Below are 20,514 nucleotides of genomic sequence, written 5' to 3' on the forward strand. Positions count from 1 at the left end.
CCGGAGACAGTGGACCAGGTCCAAGAGGCAGAGGGGGACCAGGGCCGAGACATGGGTAGGAGAAGGGCCTGGAGGCACGGAGGGACCAGGGCCAGGAGGCAGAGGGGTGCCAGGGCGGGGAAACTGGAGGACCATGGCCAGGAAGTAAAGGGGGACAAGTGCAGAACAGCAGGGGAGGACCATAGCCAGTAGGCAAAGGGGTACCAAGGCCTGTAGATGGGGGACCAGGGCCTGGAGTCAGAGGGAGACCAGGGCTGGTAAAACAGGGGGACCAGGGCTGGGAGGTAGAGCGGACCCATGGCCGGGACGGAGAGAGACCCAGTGGCCTGGAGGGAAAGGGAGGCCAGGGCCAGGAGGCTCAAAGGGACCAGGTCTGGGAGATCGGGGACCAGTGTTGGGAGGCAGAGGGGGACCAGGTCCAGGAAATGGGGATCAAGGCAGGCAGGCAGAGGGGTACCTCTGCCTCCCTGACTTTGTCCCCGCCCCCAACTTCTCGGAGGTAAAGGGGAACTAGTGCCGAACGTCAGTGTGGAACCAGGGACGTGAGGCAGGGGGAGACCAAGGCAGGGAGGCAGACGAGATACCTGGGTCGGGAAACAGGGGGACCTAGGCTGGGAGGTAGAAGGTCCTAGGGCAGCGATGGAGAGGGGGGCCAGGGCCTGGAGGCAGAGAAAGACCAGGGCGTGGAGGCAGAGGGAGACCAGGGCTGGCAGAACAGGGGGACAAGGGCCGGGAGGTAAAGGGGACCTATGGCCGGAATGGAGAGAGACCCACTGGCCTGGACGTAGAGGGAGGCCACGGCTTGAGGTACAAGGCGACGCGGGCTGGGAAGAACTGTGGCACCATGCCAGTAGGCAGAGAGGGACCAGTTCCGTGAGAAAGATGGGGACCAGGTCAGGGACGTAGAGGTGAACTAAGGCAAGAGGGAGAAGGGGACCAGGATTAAAAGGTCGGGGGGGGGGACCAGAGCCAGAAAGTAAAGTGGGACCAGGGCCAGGAGAGATAGGGGGACCAGGGGCGGGAGGAAGAAGTATACTTTTACCGGGAAACAGGGGGACCAGAGCCCGGAGTTAGAGGGGTAGCTGGACAAGGAGACAGGGAACCCAGGGCCGGGAATGAGAGAGTGACCAGGGCCTGGAGGTAGAGGGAGACCAGGGCATTGAGACAGGGGTCAACCAATGCCAGGAGGCAGAGGGAAACCAGTGCGGGGAGGCAGAAATGGACCAGGGCCAAGAGGTAGAGGGATACCTGAGTCTGGAGATAGGGGGACCAGGAGCTGGAGGTAGAGGGGACCCAGGGCCGGGACGCAGAGAAGGGCTAGGGCCAGGAGGTAGAGGGAGACGAAGGCTGGCAGGCACAGGGGGACCAGGGCCGGGTGGCAGAGGGAGACCAGGCCCGAGAGACAGGGAGGGACCTGGGCCGGGATGGAGAGAAGGGCCAGGGCCAGAAGGGAGAGGGAAAAAATGGCTGGCAGGCACAATCAATCGATCATTCGTATTTATTGAGCGCTTACTGTGTGCAGAGCACTGTACTAAGCGCTTGGAAAGTACAAGTTGGCAACATATAGAGACAGTCCCTACCCAACAGTGGGCTCAGAGTCTAAAAGGGGGAGACAAAGAACAAAACCAAAACATACTAACAAAATAAAATAAATAGAATAGATATGCACAAGTAAAATAAATAAATAAATAAATAAATAGAGTAATAAATATAGACAAACCTGTATATTCATATATACAGGTGCTGTGGGGAAGGGAAGGAGGTAAGATGGGGGGATGAAGAGGGGGAGAGGAAGAAAGGGGCTTAGTCTGGGAAGGCCTCCTGGAGGAGGTGAGCTCTCAGTAGGGTCTTGAAGGGAGGATGAGAGCTAGCTTGGCGGATGGGCAGAGGAGGGCATTCCAGGCCCGGGGGATGATGTGGGCCGGGGGCCGATGGCGGGACAGGCGAGAACGAGGTACGGTGAGGAGATTAGCGGCAGAAGAGTGGAGGGTGCATGCTGGGCTGTAGAAGGAGAGAAGGGAGGTGAGATAGGAGGGGGCGAGGTGATGAAGAGCCTTGAAGCCCAGGGTGAGGAGTTTCTGCCTGATACGCACATTGATTGGTAGCCACTGGAAATTTTTGAGAAGGGGAGTAACATGCCCAGAGCGTTTCTGGACAAAGACAATCCGGGCAGCAGCATGAAGTATGGATTGAAGTGGGGAGAGACACGAGGATGGAAGATCAGAGAGAAGGATGATGCAGTAGTCCAGACGGGATAGGATGAGAGCTTGAACGAGCAGGGTAGCGGTATGGATGGAGAGGAAAGGGCGGATCTTGGCAATGTTTCGGAGCTGAGACGGGCAGGTTTTGGTGACGGCTTGGATGTGAGGGGTGAATGAGAGAGCGGAGTCGAGGATGACACCAAGGTTGCGGGCTTGTGAGACGGGAAGAATGGTAGTTCCGTCAACAGAGATGGGAAAGTCCGGGAGAGGGCAGGGTTTGGGAGGGAAGACAAAGAGTTCAGTCTTGGACATGTTGAGTTTTAGGTGGCGGGCACACATCCAGATGGAGATGTCCTGAAGGCAGGAGGAGACGCGAGCCTGGAGGGAGGGGGAGAGAGCAGGGGCAGAGATGTAGATCTGGGTGTCATCAGCGTAGAGATGATAGTTGAAGCTGTGGGAGCGAATGAGGTCACCAAGGGAGTGAGTGTAGATCGAGAACAGAAGGGGACCAAGTACTGAACCTTGGGGAACCCCCACAGTAAGGGGATGGGAGGGGGAGGAGGAGCCTGCAAAAGAGACTGAGAAGGAACGACCGGAGAGATAAGCGGAGAACCAGGAGAGGACGGAGTCAGTGAAGCGAAGGTTGGATAGCGTGTTGAGGAGAAGGGGATGGTCCACAGTGTCGAAGACAGCTGAGAGGTCGAGGAGGATTAGGATAGAGTAGGAGCCGTTGGATATGGCAATCAGGAGGTCATTGGAGACCTTTGAGAGCGCAGTTTCCATGGAATGTAGGGGACAGAAGCCAGACTGGAGGGGGACGAGGAGAGAGTTGGTGTTGAGGAATTCGAGGCAGCAGGTGTAGACAACTCGTTCAAGGAGTTTGGAAAGGAATGGTAGGAGGGATATGGGGCGATAACTAGAAGGTGAGGTGGGGTCAAGAGAGGGGTTTTTTTAGGATGGGAGAGACATGGGCATGTTTGAAGGCAGAGGGGAGGGAACCAGTGGAGAGTGAGCGGTTGAAGATGGAAGTTAAGGAGGGGAGACGGGTTGGAGCGAGAGATTTCATGAGATGAGAGGGAATGGGGTCAGAAGCACAGGTGGCCGGAGTAGCACTTGAGAGGAGGGAGGAGAGCTCCTCTGAGGATACTGCTGGGAAGAATGGGAGAGTAGCAGAGAGTGGTGAGAGCCGGGGAGTTGGAGAAAGGGGGGGAGTGACTTTGGGGAGGTCCGACCTGATGGATTTAATTTTGTTAAAGGACTAGGAGGCCAGATGGTTGGGGGTGAGGGAAGGAGGAGGGGGAGGAACCGGGGGCCGAGGAACCGAGGACCAGGGCTGGGAGGCCGAAGGGAACCAGGGCCTGAAGGCAGAAGGGGACCAGGGCTGGGAGGCAGAAGGGAACCAGGGAATGATGGCAGAGAGGGACCAAGGCTAGGAGGCAGAGGGGTACCTAGGCCGGGAGACAGGGGGACCAGGGCCCGTAGGCAGAAGGGTCCAGTGCAATACCTAGGCCGGAAGACAGGGGGACCAGGGCCGGGAGGTAGAAGCGGTCCAGGGTGGGGAGGCAGAAGGTTACCATGGCTGGAAGGTAGAGGGGAATCTGGGCCGGAAGACAGGGGAACCAGGGCCGAGAGTCTGAGGGGGATCAGGGCAGGCAGAGAGAGGGAACAGAGCCTAGACGCAGAGGGGGACAAGGGCCGGGAGACAGATGGGGACCGGGGAGGATAATCAGAGGGGGACCAGGGCCAGGAGGCAGAGGGGTACCTCCAGCGGGAGACAGGAGGACCATGTCCAGGAGGTAGAGGGTACAGAGGGTCAGGATAGAGACTCGCCCGAAGGCCTGTAGGTAACGGGAAACCAAGGCTAGGAGGCCGTGGGGGACCAGGAGCGGGAAGCACAGAGGGACCAGGGTCAGGAAGCAGAAGGTTACCTGGGCCGGGAGGCAGAGGGGGACCAGGCTAGAAAAGCCGGGGGGACAATGGCAGGGAGGCAGAGGGAGACCAGGGCCGGGAGTCAGAGGAAGACCAGGGCCGGGAGGTAGATGGGGACCAGAGCAGGTAGGCAAAAGGGTACTAAGTCCAGGAGGCAGAGGGGTACATGGGCCGGGAAACGGGGGACAAGGGCCGGTAGACAGAGGGCAACCAGGGCCAAGAGGTATAGAGGTACCTAGGCCGGGAAGCAGGGGGACCAGGGCAGGGCCCTCTACCTCCAGGCCGTGGTCCCCCTCTACCTCGCAATACTGGTCCCTTTGACACCCCCAGCCCTGGCCCCCCTGCCTCCTGGACCAGGTACCTATTTGCCTCCCGTCTCCGGTCCCCTGTCTCACGTACCTAGTCCCCCTCTGCCGCCCTGACCTTCTCCCCCATGCCTCTCGGCCCTGGTCACACTTTGCGTCCCGGCCCAGGTACCCCTCTGCCTCCTGGCCCTGGTCCCCATCTGCTTCCAGGAACTGGTCCCCCTCTGGCTCACTGCCCTTGTCCCCCGCCGATTCTCGGCCCTGGTCCCCTTTTGCCTTACGGCACAGGTACCCCTCTGCCTCCGGGCACAGTTCCCCCTCATCCTCCCAGCCCTGATCCGCCATCTCACGGCCCAGGTACCCGCCTGCCTCCTGGCGCTGGACCCCCACTGCCTCTGGCCCTCGTCCCCCACTGCCTCCCTGCCCTGGATCCCCTCCGCCACCCGGGTTTGGGTCCCCTCAAACCTCCATTAATGTCCCTCTGTGTCCTGGCCCTAGACCCCATGTGCCTACCCGCCCAGGTTCCCCTCTGCTTCCCTGCCTTGGTTACCCTCTGCCTCGCTGCCTTGGTCGCCCCGTGCCTTACACCTCTGGTCCCCCTCTTTCGGCCCTACTTCCCCTTTACTTCTGAGAAGCGGGGGGTACAAGGACAGGGAGACAGTGGTACCACTATGCCTGCCTACTTGATCCCCATTACCCGGCCCTGGTCCCCCTCTGCCAGCCGGCCCTAGCCCCCCTCTGCTTACCGACGCTGATTAGCCTCTGCCTCCCTGACCTGGTCGCCCCCTGCCTCTCAGCCCTGGTTCCCCTCGGCTTCTCATCCATATACGCCTTCTCGGCACAGGTACCCCTTTGACTCCCGGCCCTGGTCCCCCTGTCTCCCGGCCAGGGACCCTTCTGCCTCCTGGACCTGGTCCCCCTGTCTCCCGGCTAGGGAACCTTCTGCCTCCCGGCCTCCGTCCCCTTGTCTACCGGCCCAGGTCCCTCTCTGCCTCCAGGCCCTGGTCCCCCTCTGCCTCCCTGCCCCGGTCCACTTCTGCTTCCCTGCCTCGGCCGGCCTCTGCCTCTCTGAGAACCGGTCAACCCCCAACTTTCTGAACTGGTTTCCTTCTGCTTCTCAGCCTTAGGCCCCGTCTCCTGGCCCAGGTAACCCTCTGCCTCCCAGCCCCAGTCCCCCTGTCTACCAGCCCTGGTCCCCTTCTTTCTCTTGTCCCCAGTCCCCCTCTAACTCCCTGACCTTGTCCTCCATGCTTCTCGGCCCTGGTCCCCCTTTGCTTCCCGGCACTGATCCCCGTTTCCCAACCCGGGTCCCCCTATGCATGCGGACCCTGGTCCACCGTCTCCTGGCACAGGTACACCTCTGTCTCCTGGCCCTGGTCCTCCTCTACCTCCAGGGACAGGTACCCCCCTGTCTCCCGGCCCTGGTCCCTTTGAGCCTCCCGGCCCTGGACTCACTCTACCTCTAGGCCACTGGGTCTCTCTCGGTCCCGGCCATGGGTCCCCTCTACCTCCCTGCCCTGGTCCCCGTGTCTACCGGCCCTGGTCCCCGTCTGCCTCCCTGCCCTGGTGCCTCTGAAATTCCCAGCCCAGGCCGGCCTCTGCCTCTCTGACCTGGTCACGCCTCGCCTCTCGGCCCTGGTTCCCCTCTGCTTCTTAGCCCTAGTCCCACTGTCTGCCGGCACAGGCACCCCTCTGCCTCATAGCCCTGGTCCCCTTGTCTCCTGACCCAGGTAACCCTCTGCCTCCCACCCGTGGTCGCCTTCTGTCTCCCTAACCTTGTCACACCACTTCTCGACCCTGGTCCCCCTTTGCCTCCTGGCACTGGTTCCCCTCTGCTCCCTAGCCCTGGTCCCCCGTCAACCGGCCCGGGTAATCCTCTGCATCCTGGCCCTGGTTCCCATCTGCTTCCCGGCCCTGGTCACCCATTCATTCATTCATTCAATCGTATTTCTTGACCGCTTACTGTGTGCAGACCACTGTACTGAGCGCTTGGGAAGTACATGTTGGAAACATATAGAGGCGGTCCCTACTCAACAACGGGCCTCCCAACCCTAATACCACGTCTCCCTGTCCCTTTGGGCCTCCGGGCCCTGGTCTCCCACTACATCCTGGCCACTGGCTCTCTTTCCGTCCTGGCCATGGGTCCCCTCTACCTCCATGCCCTGGTCCCCCTGTCTACCGGCTCAGGTACCCCTCTGCCTCCCTGCCCTGGTACCCTCTCCTTCCAAGCCATGGGCCATGGGTCTCTCTCCGTCCCGGCCATGGGTCACCCTGTTCGGCCAGGCTGGGTTTCCTTCTAGCTCCAAGCCCTGGGCCCTTTACACGTCCCGGCCCTGGGACCCTCTACCTTCCGGCCTAGGTCCCCCTGTCTCCCTGCCCTGGACCTCCAGTCTCCCAGCCCAGGTACTCCACTGTCTCCTAGCTCTGGGCCCCCTCTGCCTCCCGACCATGGTCCTCCATCTCCAGGCCCAGGTACCCCTCTGCCTCCTGGCCCTGATCCCCCTCTGCCTCCCTGCCCTGGTCACCAAAGCCTCCCGATCCTAGTCCCCCGTCTCCGGGCCCAGGAACCCCTTGCCTCCGGGCCCTTGTCCCCCTCTACCTCCCGACCCTGGTCCCCATTCTCCGGGCCCCAGCACCACGTTGCCTCCTGGTCCTGATCACCCTCTGCCCCCGGGCCCTGGTCACCCAACCTCCCGACCGTAGTCCCCCGTCCCCCAGCCCAGGAATCCCTTGCCTCCTGGCCCTGGTCCCCTTCTGTCTCTAGGCCCTGGTCCCCCTCTACCTCCCTTCCCTTGTCCGTCCCCTTCTCGGCCCTTGTCCCCCTTTGCCTTCCAGCCCAGGTACCTCTCGGCCTCCTGGCACTGATCCCCCTCTGCCTCCCGGCCCATGTCCACCTGTCTACCGGCCCAGGTCCCCTTCTAAATCCTGACCCTGGTCCCCATCTGCCAACTCGCCCTGGTAATAATAAAAATGATAATAATAATAATAATGGCCTTGATTAATCGCGATTACTATGTGCAAAGCACTGTACTAAGCGCCTTGTACCCCTCTGCATCTCGGCCCTGGTCCCCTTCTGCCTCTTTGCCTTGGTCCTCCCTTGCCTCTCGTCCCTGGTCCCTCTCTGACTTTCGGCCGTGGCTCCCCTTTACTTCCGAGAAGCAGGAGGGACAAAAGCAGGGAGGCAGAGGTACCCCTCGGCCTGCCAGTCCAAATCCCTGTTTCCCGACCCTGGGCCCCCACTACCTCCTGGCCCAGGTGCCACTCTGCCTCGCGGCCCTGGTCCATTTTAGCCTCGTGGCCCTGGCCTCCCTCTTCCTGCAGACCACTGACTCTCTCTCCGTCCCGGCCATGGGTTCACTCTAATTCCCGGCCCTGGTCCCCCTGTTCTGCCATCCCTGGTCTCAACCCCTCTGCTTCCCGGCCCCGGTCCCCATCTGCGTCCTGGCCCAGGTCCGCCTCTGCCTCCATATCCTGGTCCCCCCTGCTTATCGGCTCCTATTTCCCTCTGCCTCCCGGCCCAGGAACCTCTCTGCCTCCTGGCCCTGGTCCCCCTCTGCCTCCTGGCCCTGGTCCCCATCTACCTCCTGGCCCTGGTCCCTCTCGGCCTCCTGGCCCTAGTCCCTCTGTACCTCCCAGCCCTAGTCTCCTATTACCTTGGGTCTCCTCTACCCGTCCTGGCCCTGGGTCCACTACACATCCCGGCCAAGGTACCACTCTACATTGTGGCCCTGGTCCCACTGTCTCCTGACCCAGGACCCCTCTGCCCCCAGTCCTTGTCCCCCTCTCCGTCCGTGCCCTGGTGCCTCCATCCTCTCAGACCTCGTCCCCCTCTTCCTCCCAGCCCAGATACCCACCTGCCTCTTTGCCCTGGTCCCCCTGGCTCCCGGTCCAGGTAACCCTCTGCCTACTGGTCATGGTCCCCTCCTGTCGCGTTGCCCTGGACCACCTCTGCCTCCCGGCCCTGGTCTCCTTCTGCCTCCAGGCACTGGTCCCGTCTCCTGGGTCTCTCTACGTCTTGGCCCAGGGTCTCCTCCACCTCCCGGCCATGGTCCCCCTATGCCTCCCTGCCCCAGTCTGCACCGCCTCTAAGCCCTGGTCTCCCACTATCTCTCGGACCCGGTCCCCGGCTCCTGGCCAAGGTACCCCTCTGCCTCCCTTTTCTGGTCCCTCTATGTCATGGCCCTGGTACCACTATACCACCCTGCCCAGGAATCCCTCTGTCTCCCGACCCTGGTTCCTTTGACTCCGGGTCGAGGTACCCTTCGGCCTCCCTGCCCCTGTCCACCTGTCACCTGGCCTAGGTACCCCTTTGCCTCCTGGCCCTGGTCCCCCTCTGCCTCCAGGCCTAAGTCACCCACTTCCTCCCGGCCCTTATCCCTCATGTCCCGGCCCACGTAACCCTCAGACTCTTTGCCATGGTCACCTTCTGCCGCATTGGCCTGGTCCACCTCTGCCTCTCGGCCCTGGTAGCTCTGTGGCTCCCTGCCCTGGTCTCCTTCAAACTCCAGGCCCTTGGGTCTCTCTTCATCTCTGCCCTGAGTCCCCTCTCCATCCCAGCTCTGGTCCCCCTATGCCGCCCTGCCCCAGTCCAACCAGGCTCTCATCCCTGGTCCCCCACTACCTCCCGGCCCTGGTCCCCCTTCTCCTGGTCAAGGTACCCCTCAGCCTCACTGTTCAGTTCCCTCTATGTCATGGCCCAGGTACCCCACTGCATCCTGTCCCTGGTACCCCTCTGCCGCCCTGCCCTGGTCCCCCTCTGCCTCTCGGTCCTGGGCCCTCTGTGCCTCCAGACCCAGGTCTCCTTCTACCTCCAGGCTTTGGGTCTCTCTCCTCCCCGGCCGTGGCTCCCCCCTACCTTCATGCCCTGGTAGCCTATTCTCCTTGCCCAGGGACCATTCAAACTCCTTGCCCTGATCACCCTCTGCTGCCCTTCTCTGGTCCCCCTCAGCCTCCCGGCCCTGGTCCCTATGTGCCGCCCTGTTATGGTCTCCTACATCCAGGCCCTTGAGTTTCTCTCCGTCCCGGTCTAATTCCACACTACCTCCAGGCCCTGGTCGCTCTGTGCCTCCTGGACCTGGATCCTCTGGGCCTCCCGGCCCTGGTCTTCCTCAACCTTCGGGCACTTGGGTCTCTCTCCAGCCCAGCCCGGGATCCCCTCTACCTCCCAGCCCTGGTCCCCCTGTCTCCAAGCCCAGGCACCTCTCTACCTCCTAACCCTGGTCCCAGGGTCTCCTGGCCCAGTAACCCCACTCCCTCCTAGCTCTGGTCCCCCTCTGCCTCCCAGCCCTGGCTCCCATCTGCCTCCCAGCCCTGGTTCGCCTCTGCCTGCATATCCCGGATCCCCCTGCTTATCTGCCTCGATCCCCCTCTGCAACCCGGCCCTGGACCCCATCTCTTGGGCCAGGTAACCCTCGGCATCTTGGCCCTGGACCCCTCTGCCTCCGGGCCCTGGTCCCCCTCTGCCGACCGGTCATGGTCCCATCTGCTTCCTTGCCCTGGTCACCCACAGCTTCTCGGCCCTGGTTCCCTTCTACCTCCCGGAAAAGGTACGCCTCTGCCTCCTGGCCCAGGTACCGCTCTGCCTCCCGGCCTTGGTCCCCCTCTGCCTCCTGGCCCTGGGCCCCCTCTGCCTCCTGGCCCTGGTCCACCTCTACCTCCTGGCCCGGGTCACCCTCTGCCTCCTGGCCCTAGTCCCTCTGTACCACCCAGCCCTAGTCTCCTAGTCTCCTATTACCTTGGTTCTCCTCTAGCCGTCCTGGCCCTGGGTCCACTCCACATCCCGGCCCAGGTACCACTCTACATTCTGGCCCTGGTCCCCCTGTCTCCTGACCCAGGACCCCTCTGCATTCCGGTCCTGGTCCCCCTCTGCGTCCCTGCCCTGGTCCCTCCCGCCTCTCAGACCTGGTCCCCCTCTTCTTCCTAGCCCTGAACCCCGTCTCCCAGCACAGGTAAACCTCTGCCTCTGGGCTCGGGTTCCCCTCTGCGTCTCGGCCCTGGTACCCCTCTGCCTCTCGGCTGTGGTCCCAGGCTACCTCCTGGCCCTGGTCCCCCTCTTCCTCCCAGCCCTTGTCCCTCTGTGCCTCCCGGCCCTGGTCTCCCTCTAACTTCAGGCCCTGGACCCTCTCTCCTTCCCAGCCCTGGTTCCCCTCTACAAAACAGCCCTGGTCCCCATGACTGCCGGTCCAGAGGTACCCCACTACCTCCCAGCCCTTATCCTTTGGTTTCCTGGTCCAGGTACCCCTCTGCCTCCTAGCCGTCGGTCCACTCCACCTCCCAACCCAGGTTCCCCTCTGCCTCCCAGTCCTGGTCCCCCACTGCCTCCCTGCCCTGGTACCTCCCGCCTCTCAGCCCTAGTCCCCGTCTGCCTCCCAGCCCAGGTGCCCCTCTGCCTCAAGGCCCTGGTCCCCCACTGAGGCACTGTCCCGGTACTCCTCTGCCTCTCGGCCATGATCCTCCTCTGCCTATCGGCCCTGGTCACTCTGTCCCCAGGCCCAGATACCCTTCTGCCTCCTTGCCCTGGTCCCCCTGTCTCCCGTTCCAGGTAACCCTATGCCTACTGGTCATTGTCACCTCCCATCGCGTTGCCCTGGACCACCTCTGCCTCCCGGCCCTGGTCTCCTTCTGCCTCCTGGCACCTATCCCGTCTCCTGGATCTCTCTCCGTCCTGGCCCAGGGTCCCCTCCACCTCCCGGCCTTGGTCCCCCTATGCCTCCCTGCCCCAGTCTGCACCGCCTCTCAGCCCTGGTCTCCCATTATCTCCCGGACCAGGTCCCCGTCTCCTGGCCAAGGTACCCCTCTGCCTCCCTTTTCTTGTCCCTCTGTGTCACGGCCCTGGTACCACTATGCCACCCTGCCCAGGTCCCCCTCTCCCTCCAGACCCTGGTTCCTTTGTCACAGGGTCGAGGTACCCTTCGGCCTCCCTGCCCCGGTCCACCTGTCTCCTGGCCCAGGTACCCCTTTGCCTCCTGGCCATGGCCCCCTCTACCTCCAGGCCTTAGTCACCCACTTCCTCCCGGCCCTTATCCCCCATCTCCCGGCCCACGTAACCCTCTGACTCCTTGCCATGGTCAACTTCTGCCGCATTGTCCTGGTCCACCTCTGCCTCTCGGCCCTGGTAGCTCTGTGCCTCCCTGCCCTGGTCTCCTTCAAACAACAGGACCTTGGGTTTCTCTACATCCCTGCCCTGGGTACCCACTCCATCCCAGCCCTGGTCCCCCTATGCCTCCCTGCCCCAGTCCAACCCGCCTCTCAGCCCAGGTCCCCCACTACCTCCGGGCCCTGGTCCCCCAGGTCCTGGTCAAGGTAACCCTCTGCCTCACTGTTCAGTTCGGTCTGTGTCATGGACCAGGTGCCCCACTGCATCCTGGCCCTGGTGCCCCTCTGCCGCCCTGCCTTGGTCCCCCTCTGCCTCTCGGTCCTGGACCCTCTGTGCCTCCAGACCCTGGTCTCCTTCTACCTCCAGGCTTTGGGTCTCTCTCCTCCCCGGCCGTGGCTCCCCTCTACCTCCATGCCCTGGTCGCCTTGTCTCCTGGCCCAGGGACCATTCAACCTCCTTGCCCTGATCACCCTCTGCTGCCCTTCTCTGGTCCCCCTCAGCCTCCTGGCCCTGGTCCCTCTGTGCCGCCCTGTTCTGGTCTCCTTCTACCTCCAGGCCCTTGGGTCTCTCTCAGTCCCGGCCCTGGTTCCCCTCTATCTGCGGCCCTGGTCAGCCTGTCCCCCGACCCATGTATCCCTCTGCCTCCCTGCTCTGGTCACCCCCTGCCTCCTGGTCCTGGTCCCTCTCTGCCTCCCTGCCCTGGTTCCCACCTGAGTCTCAGTCTTGGTTCTCCCTGCCTTTCGGCCCTGGTGCACCTGTCTCCTGGCCCAAGGTCCCCCTGTATCCCGGCCCAGGTATCCCTCTGCCTTCTGGCCCTGGTCCCGCCCTGCCTACCTGCCCTGGTCCACCTCAGCCTCCAGGCCCGGGTCCCCCTCTCCGGCCCAGCCCCGGGACGGAGATATACCACCCAAACATGCTGCCCATCTCCCGGCCCTTGTCCCCCTCTGCCGCCCTGCCCTGGTGCCCCTCACCCTCTCGGCCCTGGCCCTCCTGTGTCCCGGCCCAGGGACCCCTGTGACACCTTGCCCTGGTCTCCCTCCCTCCCGGCCCAGGTACACCTCTGCCTCCCGGCCATGGTCCCCCTCTGCCTCTCGGCCCAGGTCCACCATCTTTCGGCCCAGGTTCCGCTCTGCTTTCTGGACCTGGTCCCCCTCTGCCTACCTTCCCTGGTCCCCCTCTGCCTCCCGGGCCAGGTACCGTTCTCCCTTCCGGCCCTGGTACCCCCTCTACCGGCACAGGTACCCCTCTGCCTCCTGGCCCTGGGACCCCTGTGCCGCCCTGCCCTAGTCCCACTTTGCGTTCCGGTCCTTGTCCCCCTCTCTCCCGGCCAAGGTACCCGTCTAAATCCTGACCCTGGTCCGCCTTTGCCTCCCCGCCCTGGTTCCCCTCTTCCCCCAGCCCCTGGTCCACCGCTGCCTCTCAGCACTGGTCCCAATCCGCCTCCCGGCCCTGGTCCCCCTCTGTCTCCCGTTCATGATCCCCCTCTACCTCCCGGCCCTGATCCCCATCTACCTCCCGGCCCTGGTCCCCCTCTGCCTCCTGGCCCTCGTCCCCCTCTACCCCCCGGACCTTGAAGCTCTAGACCTTGCGGCCCTTATTCCCCTCTGCCTCGCTGTCCTGATCGTCCTCTTCCTCCCAGTGCTTGTTACTTTCTGCCACCCGGCCCTGATCCTCATCTACCTCCTGCACCTGGTCCCCCTCTACCTACCTATCCTGGTCCCCATTTGCCACCCAGCCCTGTTCCCCTTCTCCCTCCGACCCTAGTTCGCCCTCTGTCTCTCTGCCCTGGTCCCCCCTGCTTCTCGTCCCTGGTCCCCCTCTGCCTCCGGGCCCATTTACCCCTCTGCCTCCTGGCCCTGGTCCTGCTCTGACACCCTGTCCTTGTCCTCTTCTAGCTCCTGGTCCTGGTCCTTCTGTGCCTCATGGTCCTGGTATCTTTCTACCTCCAGCCCTTTGGGTCTCTCTCCAATCCCGCCCTGGGTCCCCTCTACCTTCTGGCCCTAGTCGCCGTCTCCCTGCCCGGTACCCTTCTGCCTCCCGGCCATGGTATCCCTCTGCCTCCCGACCTTGTTCCCCTCTGCCTCCCGGCCTTGTTCCCCTCTGCCTCCCCACCGTGGTCCCCCTCTGCCTCCCGGCCCTTGTCCCCCTATGTCTTTCAGCACTTATCCCACTTTTAATTCTAGCCCTGGTCCCATTCTCCTTCCGGCCCTAGGTCCAATCAACCCCCCTGCTTTGGTCGCCATCTTCTGCCCGGACCTGGTTGCCCTCTGACTACCGGCATTGGTGCCCCCGTTACTCCCAGACCTCGTTTCCCTCTACCTCTCAGCCCTGGTCCCCCTGTGTCTCCCGGCACTGGTCCCCTTGTACCTGTCAGCCCTGGCCTCCCTCTTCCTCCAGGCCCTGGCCCCTCTCTCTGTCCTGGCCCTGAACCCCCTCTATCTACAGGCCTAGGTGCCCCTGTCTACAGTCCCAGGTACTCCTATGCCTCCCGACCCTAGTCCCCCGTCTCCCTTCCCAGGTCCCCTTCTGCCTCCAGGTCCTGGTCCCCATCTGCCTCCTGGCCTTGGTCCCCCTCTGCCTCCCGATCCTGGTCTCTTTAATCAGACAATCAATCAATCGTATTTATTGAGAGCTTACTGTGTGCAGAGCACTGTACTAAGCGCTTGGGAAGTACAGGTTGGCAACATATAGAGATGGTCCCTACACACAGGAACCGTGACCTAGACTGTCGTCTAGCTCACAGTCTAGAAGGGGGAGACAGATAACAAAATAGAACAAATTAACAAAATAAAATAAATAGAATAGATATGTACAAGCAAAATAAATCAATAAGTAGAGAAATAAATACTTACAAACATATATACATATATACAGGTGCTGTGGGGAAGGGAAGGAGGAAAGGCGAGGGGGATGGAGAGGGGGAGGAGAGGGAGAGGAAGGAGGGGGATCAGTCTGGGAAGGCCTCATGGAGGAGGTGAGCTCTCAGTAGGGACTTGAAGGGAGGAGGAGAGCTAGCTTGGCGGATGTGGGTAGGGAGGATATTCCAGGCCAGGGGGATGACGTGGGCCGGGGGTCGACGGCGGGACAGGTGAGAACGAGGCACGGTGAGGAGATTAGCGGCAGAGGAGCGGAGGGAGCGGGCTGGGCTGGAGAAGGACAGAAAGGGGGTGAGGTAGGAGGGGGCGAGGTGATGGAGAGCCTAGAAGCCGAGGGTGAGGAGTTTCTGGCTGATGCGTTGGTTGATTGGTAGCCACTGGAGATTTTTGAGGAGGGGTGTAACATGCCCAGAGCGTTTCTGGACAAAGACAATCCGGGCAGCGGCGTGAAGTCTGGATTGAAGTGGGGAGAGACAAGAGGATGGGAGATCGGAGAGGAGGCTGATAGAGTAGTCCAGACGGGATAGGATGAGAGCTTGAACGAGCAGGGTAGCGGTTTGGATGGAGAGGAAAGGGCGGATCTTGGCAATGTTGCGGAGCTGAGACCGGCAGGTTTTGGTGACGGCTTGGATGTGAGGGGTGAACGAGAGAGTGGAGTCGAGGATGACACCAGGTTTGCGGGCTTGTGAGACGGGAAGGATGGTAGTGCCGTCAACAGTGATGGGAAAGTCAGGGAGAGGGCAGGGTTTGGGAGGGAAGACAAGGAGTTCAGTCTTGGACATGTTGAGATTTAGGTGGCGGGCAGACATCCAGATGGAGATGTCTTGAAGGCAGGAGGAGATGCGAGCCTGGAGGGAGGGGGAGAGAGCAGGGGCAGAGATGTAGATTTGGGTGTCATCAGCGTAGAGATGATAGTTGAAGCCGTGGGAGCGAATGAGGTCACCAAGGGAGTGAGTGTAGATCGAGAACAGAAGGGGACCAAGAACTGATCCTTGAGGAACCCCCACAGTAAGGGGAGGGGAGGGGGAGGAGGAGGCTGCAAAAGAGACTGAGAATGAACGACCGGAGAGATAAGAGGAGAACCAGGAGAGGACGGAGTCAGTGAAGCCAAGGTTGGATAGCGTGTTGAGGAGAAGGGGGTGGAGCACAGTGTCGAAGGCAGCTGAGAGGTCGAGGAGGATTAGGATAGAGTATGAGCCGTTGGATGTGACAAGCAGGAGTTCATTGGTGACCTTTGAGAGGGCAGTTTCCGTGGAATGTAGGGGACAGAAGCCAGATGTGGGGGGGGGGGGGTCGAGGAGAGAGTTGATGTTGAGGAATTCGAGGCAGCGTGTGTAGACGACTCGTTCAAGGAGTTTGGAAAGGAATGGTAGGAGGGCGATATGGGACGATAACTAGAAGGTGAGGTGGGGTCAAGAGAGGGATTTTTTAGGATGGGAGAGACATGGGCATGTTTGAAGACAGAGAGGAAGGGACCAGTGGAGAGTGAGCTGTTGATGATGGAAGTTAAGGAGGGGAGAAGGGACGGAGCGAGAGATTTCATGAGATGAGAGGGAATGGGGTCAGAAGCACAGGTGGCCGGAGTAGCACTTGAGAGGAGGGAGGAGAGCTCCTCTGAGGATACTGCAGGGAAGGATGGGAGAGGAGCAGAGAGTGTTGAAAGCCAGTGGTTGGAGAAGGTGGGGGGAGTGACTTTGGGGAGGGCGGACCTGATGGATTTTATTTTATTAATGAAGTAGGAGTCCAGATACGTTGGGAGTGAGGGAAGGAGGAGGGGGAGAAACCGGGGGCCTGAGAAGGGAGTTGAATGTACGGAAGAGCTGACGGGGATGATTGGCAAGGGTGTCAATAAGGGAGTAGAAATAGTTTTGTCTGGCAGAGGAGAGGGCTGAGTTAAGGCAGGAAAGGATAAACTTGAAGTGAACGAGGTTGGCATGGTATTCAAGCCTCCTGGCCCTGGTCTACCTCTATATCCAGGCCACTGGGTCTCTCTTCGTCCCGGCCATGGGTCCCCTGTGCCTCTGGGCCTTGGTCCCCCTGTCTGCCAGCCCTGGTCTCCCTCTACCTCCAGGCCCTGGAGACACTTTGCGTCCCGACCCCGGACCCTCTACCTCCTGGACTAGCGCCCCCTGTCTCCGGGCCCAGGTACCCCTTTGCCTCCCGGCACTGTTTCCCCGGTCTACAGGCATTGGTACCCCTCTGCCTCCCGGCCCTGGTCTCCTCTGCCTCCCGGCCCTTGTCCCCCTATGCCTCCCTGCCCTTGCCCCCACGACTTCTTTGTCCTGGTCCCCCTTTGCATCCCGACCCAGGTACCCTTCTGCCTCTTGGCCCTGGTCCCCCTCTGCCTCCAGGACCTGGTACCCCGTCTACTGGCCCAGGTACCCCTCTGCCTCCTGGCACTGATACCACCCTACCTCCCCGCCCATGTCCCCCTCGGCCTCCAGGCCCTGGTGACCGTCTGCCTCCCTGTCCTGGTCCCCCCCACCTCCGTGATTCCCGGCCCAGGTCCCTCTGTGCCTTTTGGCCCTGGTCTCCTTCTACGTCCAGGCCCTTGTTTCTCTCTCCATCCCGGCCCTGGGTCACCTCTACCTCTAGGCCCTGGTCCCCCATCTCCCGGCCTAGTTACTCCTCTGCCTCGTGGACCTGATCCCCCTCTGCCACCCTGCCGTGGTCCCCTTCTTTCTCCTGGCCCTCGTCCCCCTCTACCTTCCGGCCCTGGTCCATCTCTGCCTCCCGAACATGACCCCACATCTCCCTGCCCAGGTACCCCTCTGTCCCCTGGCCCTGGTCCCCCTCTGCCTCCTGGCCCTGGTCCGCCCCCGCCACCCTGCCCTGGTCCCCCTCTGCCACTCTGCCCTTATCCACCTCTGCCTCCCGGCCCTGGTCCCCCGTCTCCAGGCCCAGGTACCCCTAAGCCTCACAGCCCTAGGTCCCCTCTAGGTCCAATCCTGGTCCCCCATTTCCTGGCCCTGGTCCCCCTCTGCCTCTCCTCCCTAGTCCCTTTGAGCCGCCCAGCCCTGGACCCCCTTTGCCTCCCTGTCCTGGTCCCCCCTACCCCCCCCCCCCCGCCTCTCATCCCTTGATCCCCCTCTGACTTTCAGCCTTTGTTCCCCTTTCCTTCTGAGAAACTGTGGGGTGATAAGGGCAGGAAGGCCGAGGTGCCCCTTTGCCTGCCGGCCCTTGTCCCCGTTTCCTGTCACTGGTCCCCCTCTGCCTCCTGGTCCTGGTCCCACTCTCCTTCCCTGCTCTGGTCCACATCGCCTCTCGACCCTGGTCCCCCTCTGCCTCCTGGCCTTGGTCCCCCTGTTTCCCGGCGCTGGTGCCCCTCTGCCTCCTGGTCCTAGTTTCACTCTGCAACCCTGCTCTGGTCCACACCTCCTCTCAGCCCTGGTCCCTCACTGCCTCCCAGCACAGGTACCCCTCTGCGTCCCGGCCCTGGTCCCCCTGCCTCACGAACCAGGTACCCCTCTGCCTCCTGGCCCTGGAAGCTCTGTGCCTCCCGGCACTGGTCTCCATCTAGCTCCAGGCCCTTGCGTCTCTCTCCGTTCCGACCCTGGGTCCCGTCTACGTTCTAGCGCAGATCACCCTGTCTCCCAACAGTTAACCCTCTGGCTCCTGGCCCGGGTCCCCATCTGCCTCCTGGCCCTGGTCCCCCACTCAATCCCTATCCTGGTCCCCCCTACCTCTCGGCCCTGGTCCCACTCTGCCCCTTGGCCCTGGTCCCCCTGTCTCTAGGCCCAGGTACCCCTCTGCCTCCCGGCCCTGGTCACCCTGTCTCCCAGCCCAGGTACCTCTCTGCCTCCTGGCCTTTATCCCCCTCTGCCTCCATGCCCTGGTCCCCATCTGCCTCCCAGCCCTGACCCCTTTGAGGCTCACTGCCCAGGTCTCCCTCTACCTCCAGGCCATAGGTCCCCTCTACCTCCCGGCCCTGAACTCCCCCTACCTCCAGGCCCTGGCCGCTCTCTCTGGCCCGGCACTGGGAGCCTCTACCTCTTGGCCCGCGTCCTCCCCGTCAACCGGCCCATGTATCATTCTGCCCCCCGGTCCTAGTCCCCCTGTCTACAGGCCCCGGTACCCCCTGCCTCCCGGCACTGGTCTCTTATACCTTCCCGCCCTGGTCCTCCTCTGCCTCCCGGCCCTGGTAACCCTCTGCCTCTCTGACCTGGTTGCCCCCTGCCTGTCGGCCCTGGTCCCCCTCTGCGTCTTTGTCCTGGTCCCCCATCTCCCAGCCCAGGTACCCCTCTGCCTCCCCGCCCTGATCTCCATATGCCTCCCGACCCTGGTCCCTCTGTGAATCCTGGCGCTGGTTTCCCTTGACCTCTGGGCCCTGGTCACTCCCTCTGCCCTGCCCTGGGTCCCCACTACTTCCCGGCCCTGATGCCCCGGGTTCTCCGTCAAGGTACCCCTCTGCCTCCCTGCCCTGGTCCCCTTCCCCCACCATACTCCCGCCTCTGGGCTCGGGTCCCCCTCTGCCTCCCATCCCAGATACTCCACTGCCACCAGGCCCTGGTCCCATACTGCTTCCCTGCCCTGGTCCCCCCCGCCTCTCGGGGCGGGTCCCTCTCTGCTTCCTGGCTCCGGTTCCCCATCTACCAATGGTACCCCTCTGCCTCCTGAACCTGGTCCCCCTCTGCCTACCTTCCCTGGTCCCAATCTGCCTCCAGGCTCTGGTAGCTCTGTGTCTCCCAGCCCCGGTCTTCTTCTATCTCCAGGCCAATGGGTCCCTCTCTGTCCCGGCCTGGGGTCCATTCTTCTACCCCTCTGCCTTCTAGCCCCGACCCCTCTCCCTCAACCTCCAGGCCCTGGCTCCTCTCCTCGTCCCAGCCATGGTTATCCTCTATCTCCCAGCCTAGGTGCCCCTATCTCCTGGACCAGGTACCCCTCTGCCTCCATGCCCTGGTCCCACTCTGTCTTCAGGTTCTAGTCCCCCTATGCCTCCCGGCCCTGGTCCCCCATTCTATTAGCCCTGGTCTCCCTCTACCTCTAGGCCTTGGCCGCTCTCTCCGTCCTGACTCTGGGACCCTCTACCTCCTGATCTAGGTCCCGCTATCTCCCGGCCCAGTACGCCCTCTGCCTCCTGGCCCTGGTCATCCTATCTCCCAGTCCAGGTAGCCCTCTGCCTCCTGGCCTTGGTCCCCCTCTGCCTTCCCACCCTGGTCCCCCTCTGCTTCCCGGCCTGGCCGGCCTCTGCCTCTCTTTTCTCTTTGTCCCCCGCCCCTCGGCCCTGTTTCCCCTCTGTTTCTCAGCCCGAGTCCCACTAGCTCCCGGCACAGATACCCCTCTGCCTTTTGGCCCTGGTCCCCCCTTCCACATCCCTGATGCCCCTGTGACTGCCAGACCTAGTTCACTCTTCCTTCCAAGAAGCTGGGGGGACAAGGGCAGGGAGGCAGAGGAACCCCTCTGCCTGCCGACCCTGGCCCCCTCTACCTTCAGGACCGGGTCCCCCTCTACCTCCCGACACTGGTCCATTTAAGCATCCCAGCCCTGGTCCCCTTCTGCCTCCCGATCCTGGTCCCGCATCTCCCCTGGCCCAGGTACCCCTATCCCTCCTGGCCCTGGTCCCCCTCTTCCTCAAGGCCCGTGTCCCCCTCTGCCTCCCTGCACTTGTTCCCCCCACCTCTCGGCCCTGGTCCCCGTTGGACTTCTGGCCCTAGTCCCCCTCTTCCTCCTGGGGGTACCCGTGTGCCTCCTGGCCCTGATCCCCGTTTCCTAACCCGGGTCCCCCTCTGCCTATCGGCCTTGGTCTCCCTCTGCGGCCCAACTGGTCCCCCCATCTCCCGGCCCAGGTACCCCTCTGCCTCCTGGCCCAGGTCCCCCTCTAGCTTCAGGCCCTCGACATCCTCTGCCTCCCGACACTGGTCCCTTTGAGCCTCCCGGCCCTGGCCTCCCTCTACGGCCAGGCCACTGGGTCTTTCTCCTTCCCGGCCATGGGTCCCCTCTATCTCCCGACCCAGGTGCCCTTGTTCTACCAGCCCTGGTCTCCCTCTACCTCCAGGCCCTTAACCCTTTCTCCGTCCCGGCCCTGGGACCCTCTACCTCCCGGCCTAGGTCCCCCTGTCTCCCGGCCCAGGTACCCCTCTGCCTCCTGGCCCTGGTTCCCCTTTGCC

This window comes from Tachyglossus aculeatus, chromosome 3, assembly GCF_015852505.1.
Source record: "Tachyglossus aculeatus isolate mTacAcu1 chromosome 3, mTacAcu1.pri, whole genome shotgun sequence".
Taxonomy (NCBI): Eukaryota; Metazoa; Chordata; class Mammalia; order Monotremata; family Tachyglossidae; genus Tachyglossus; species Tachyglossus aculeatus.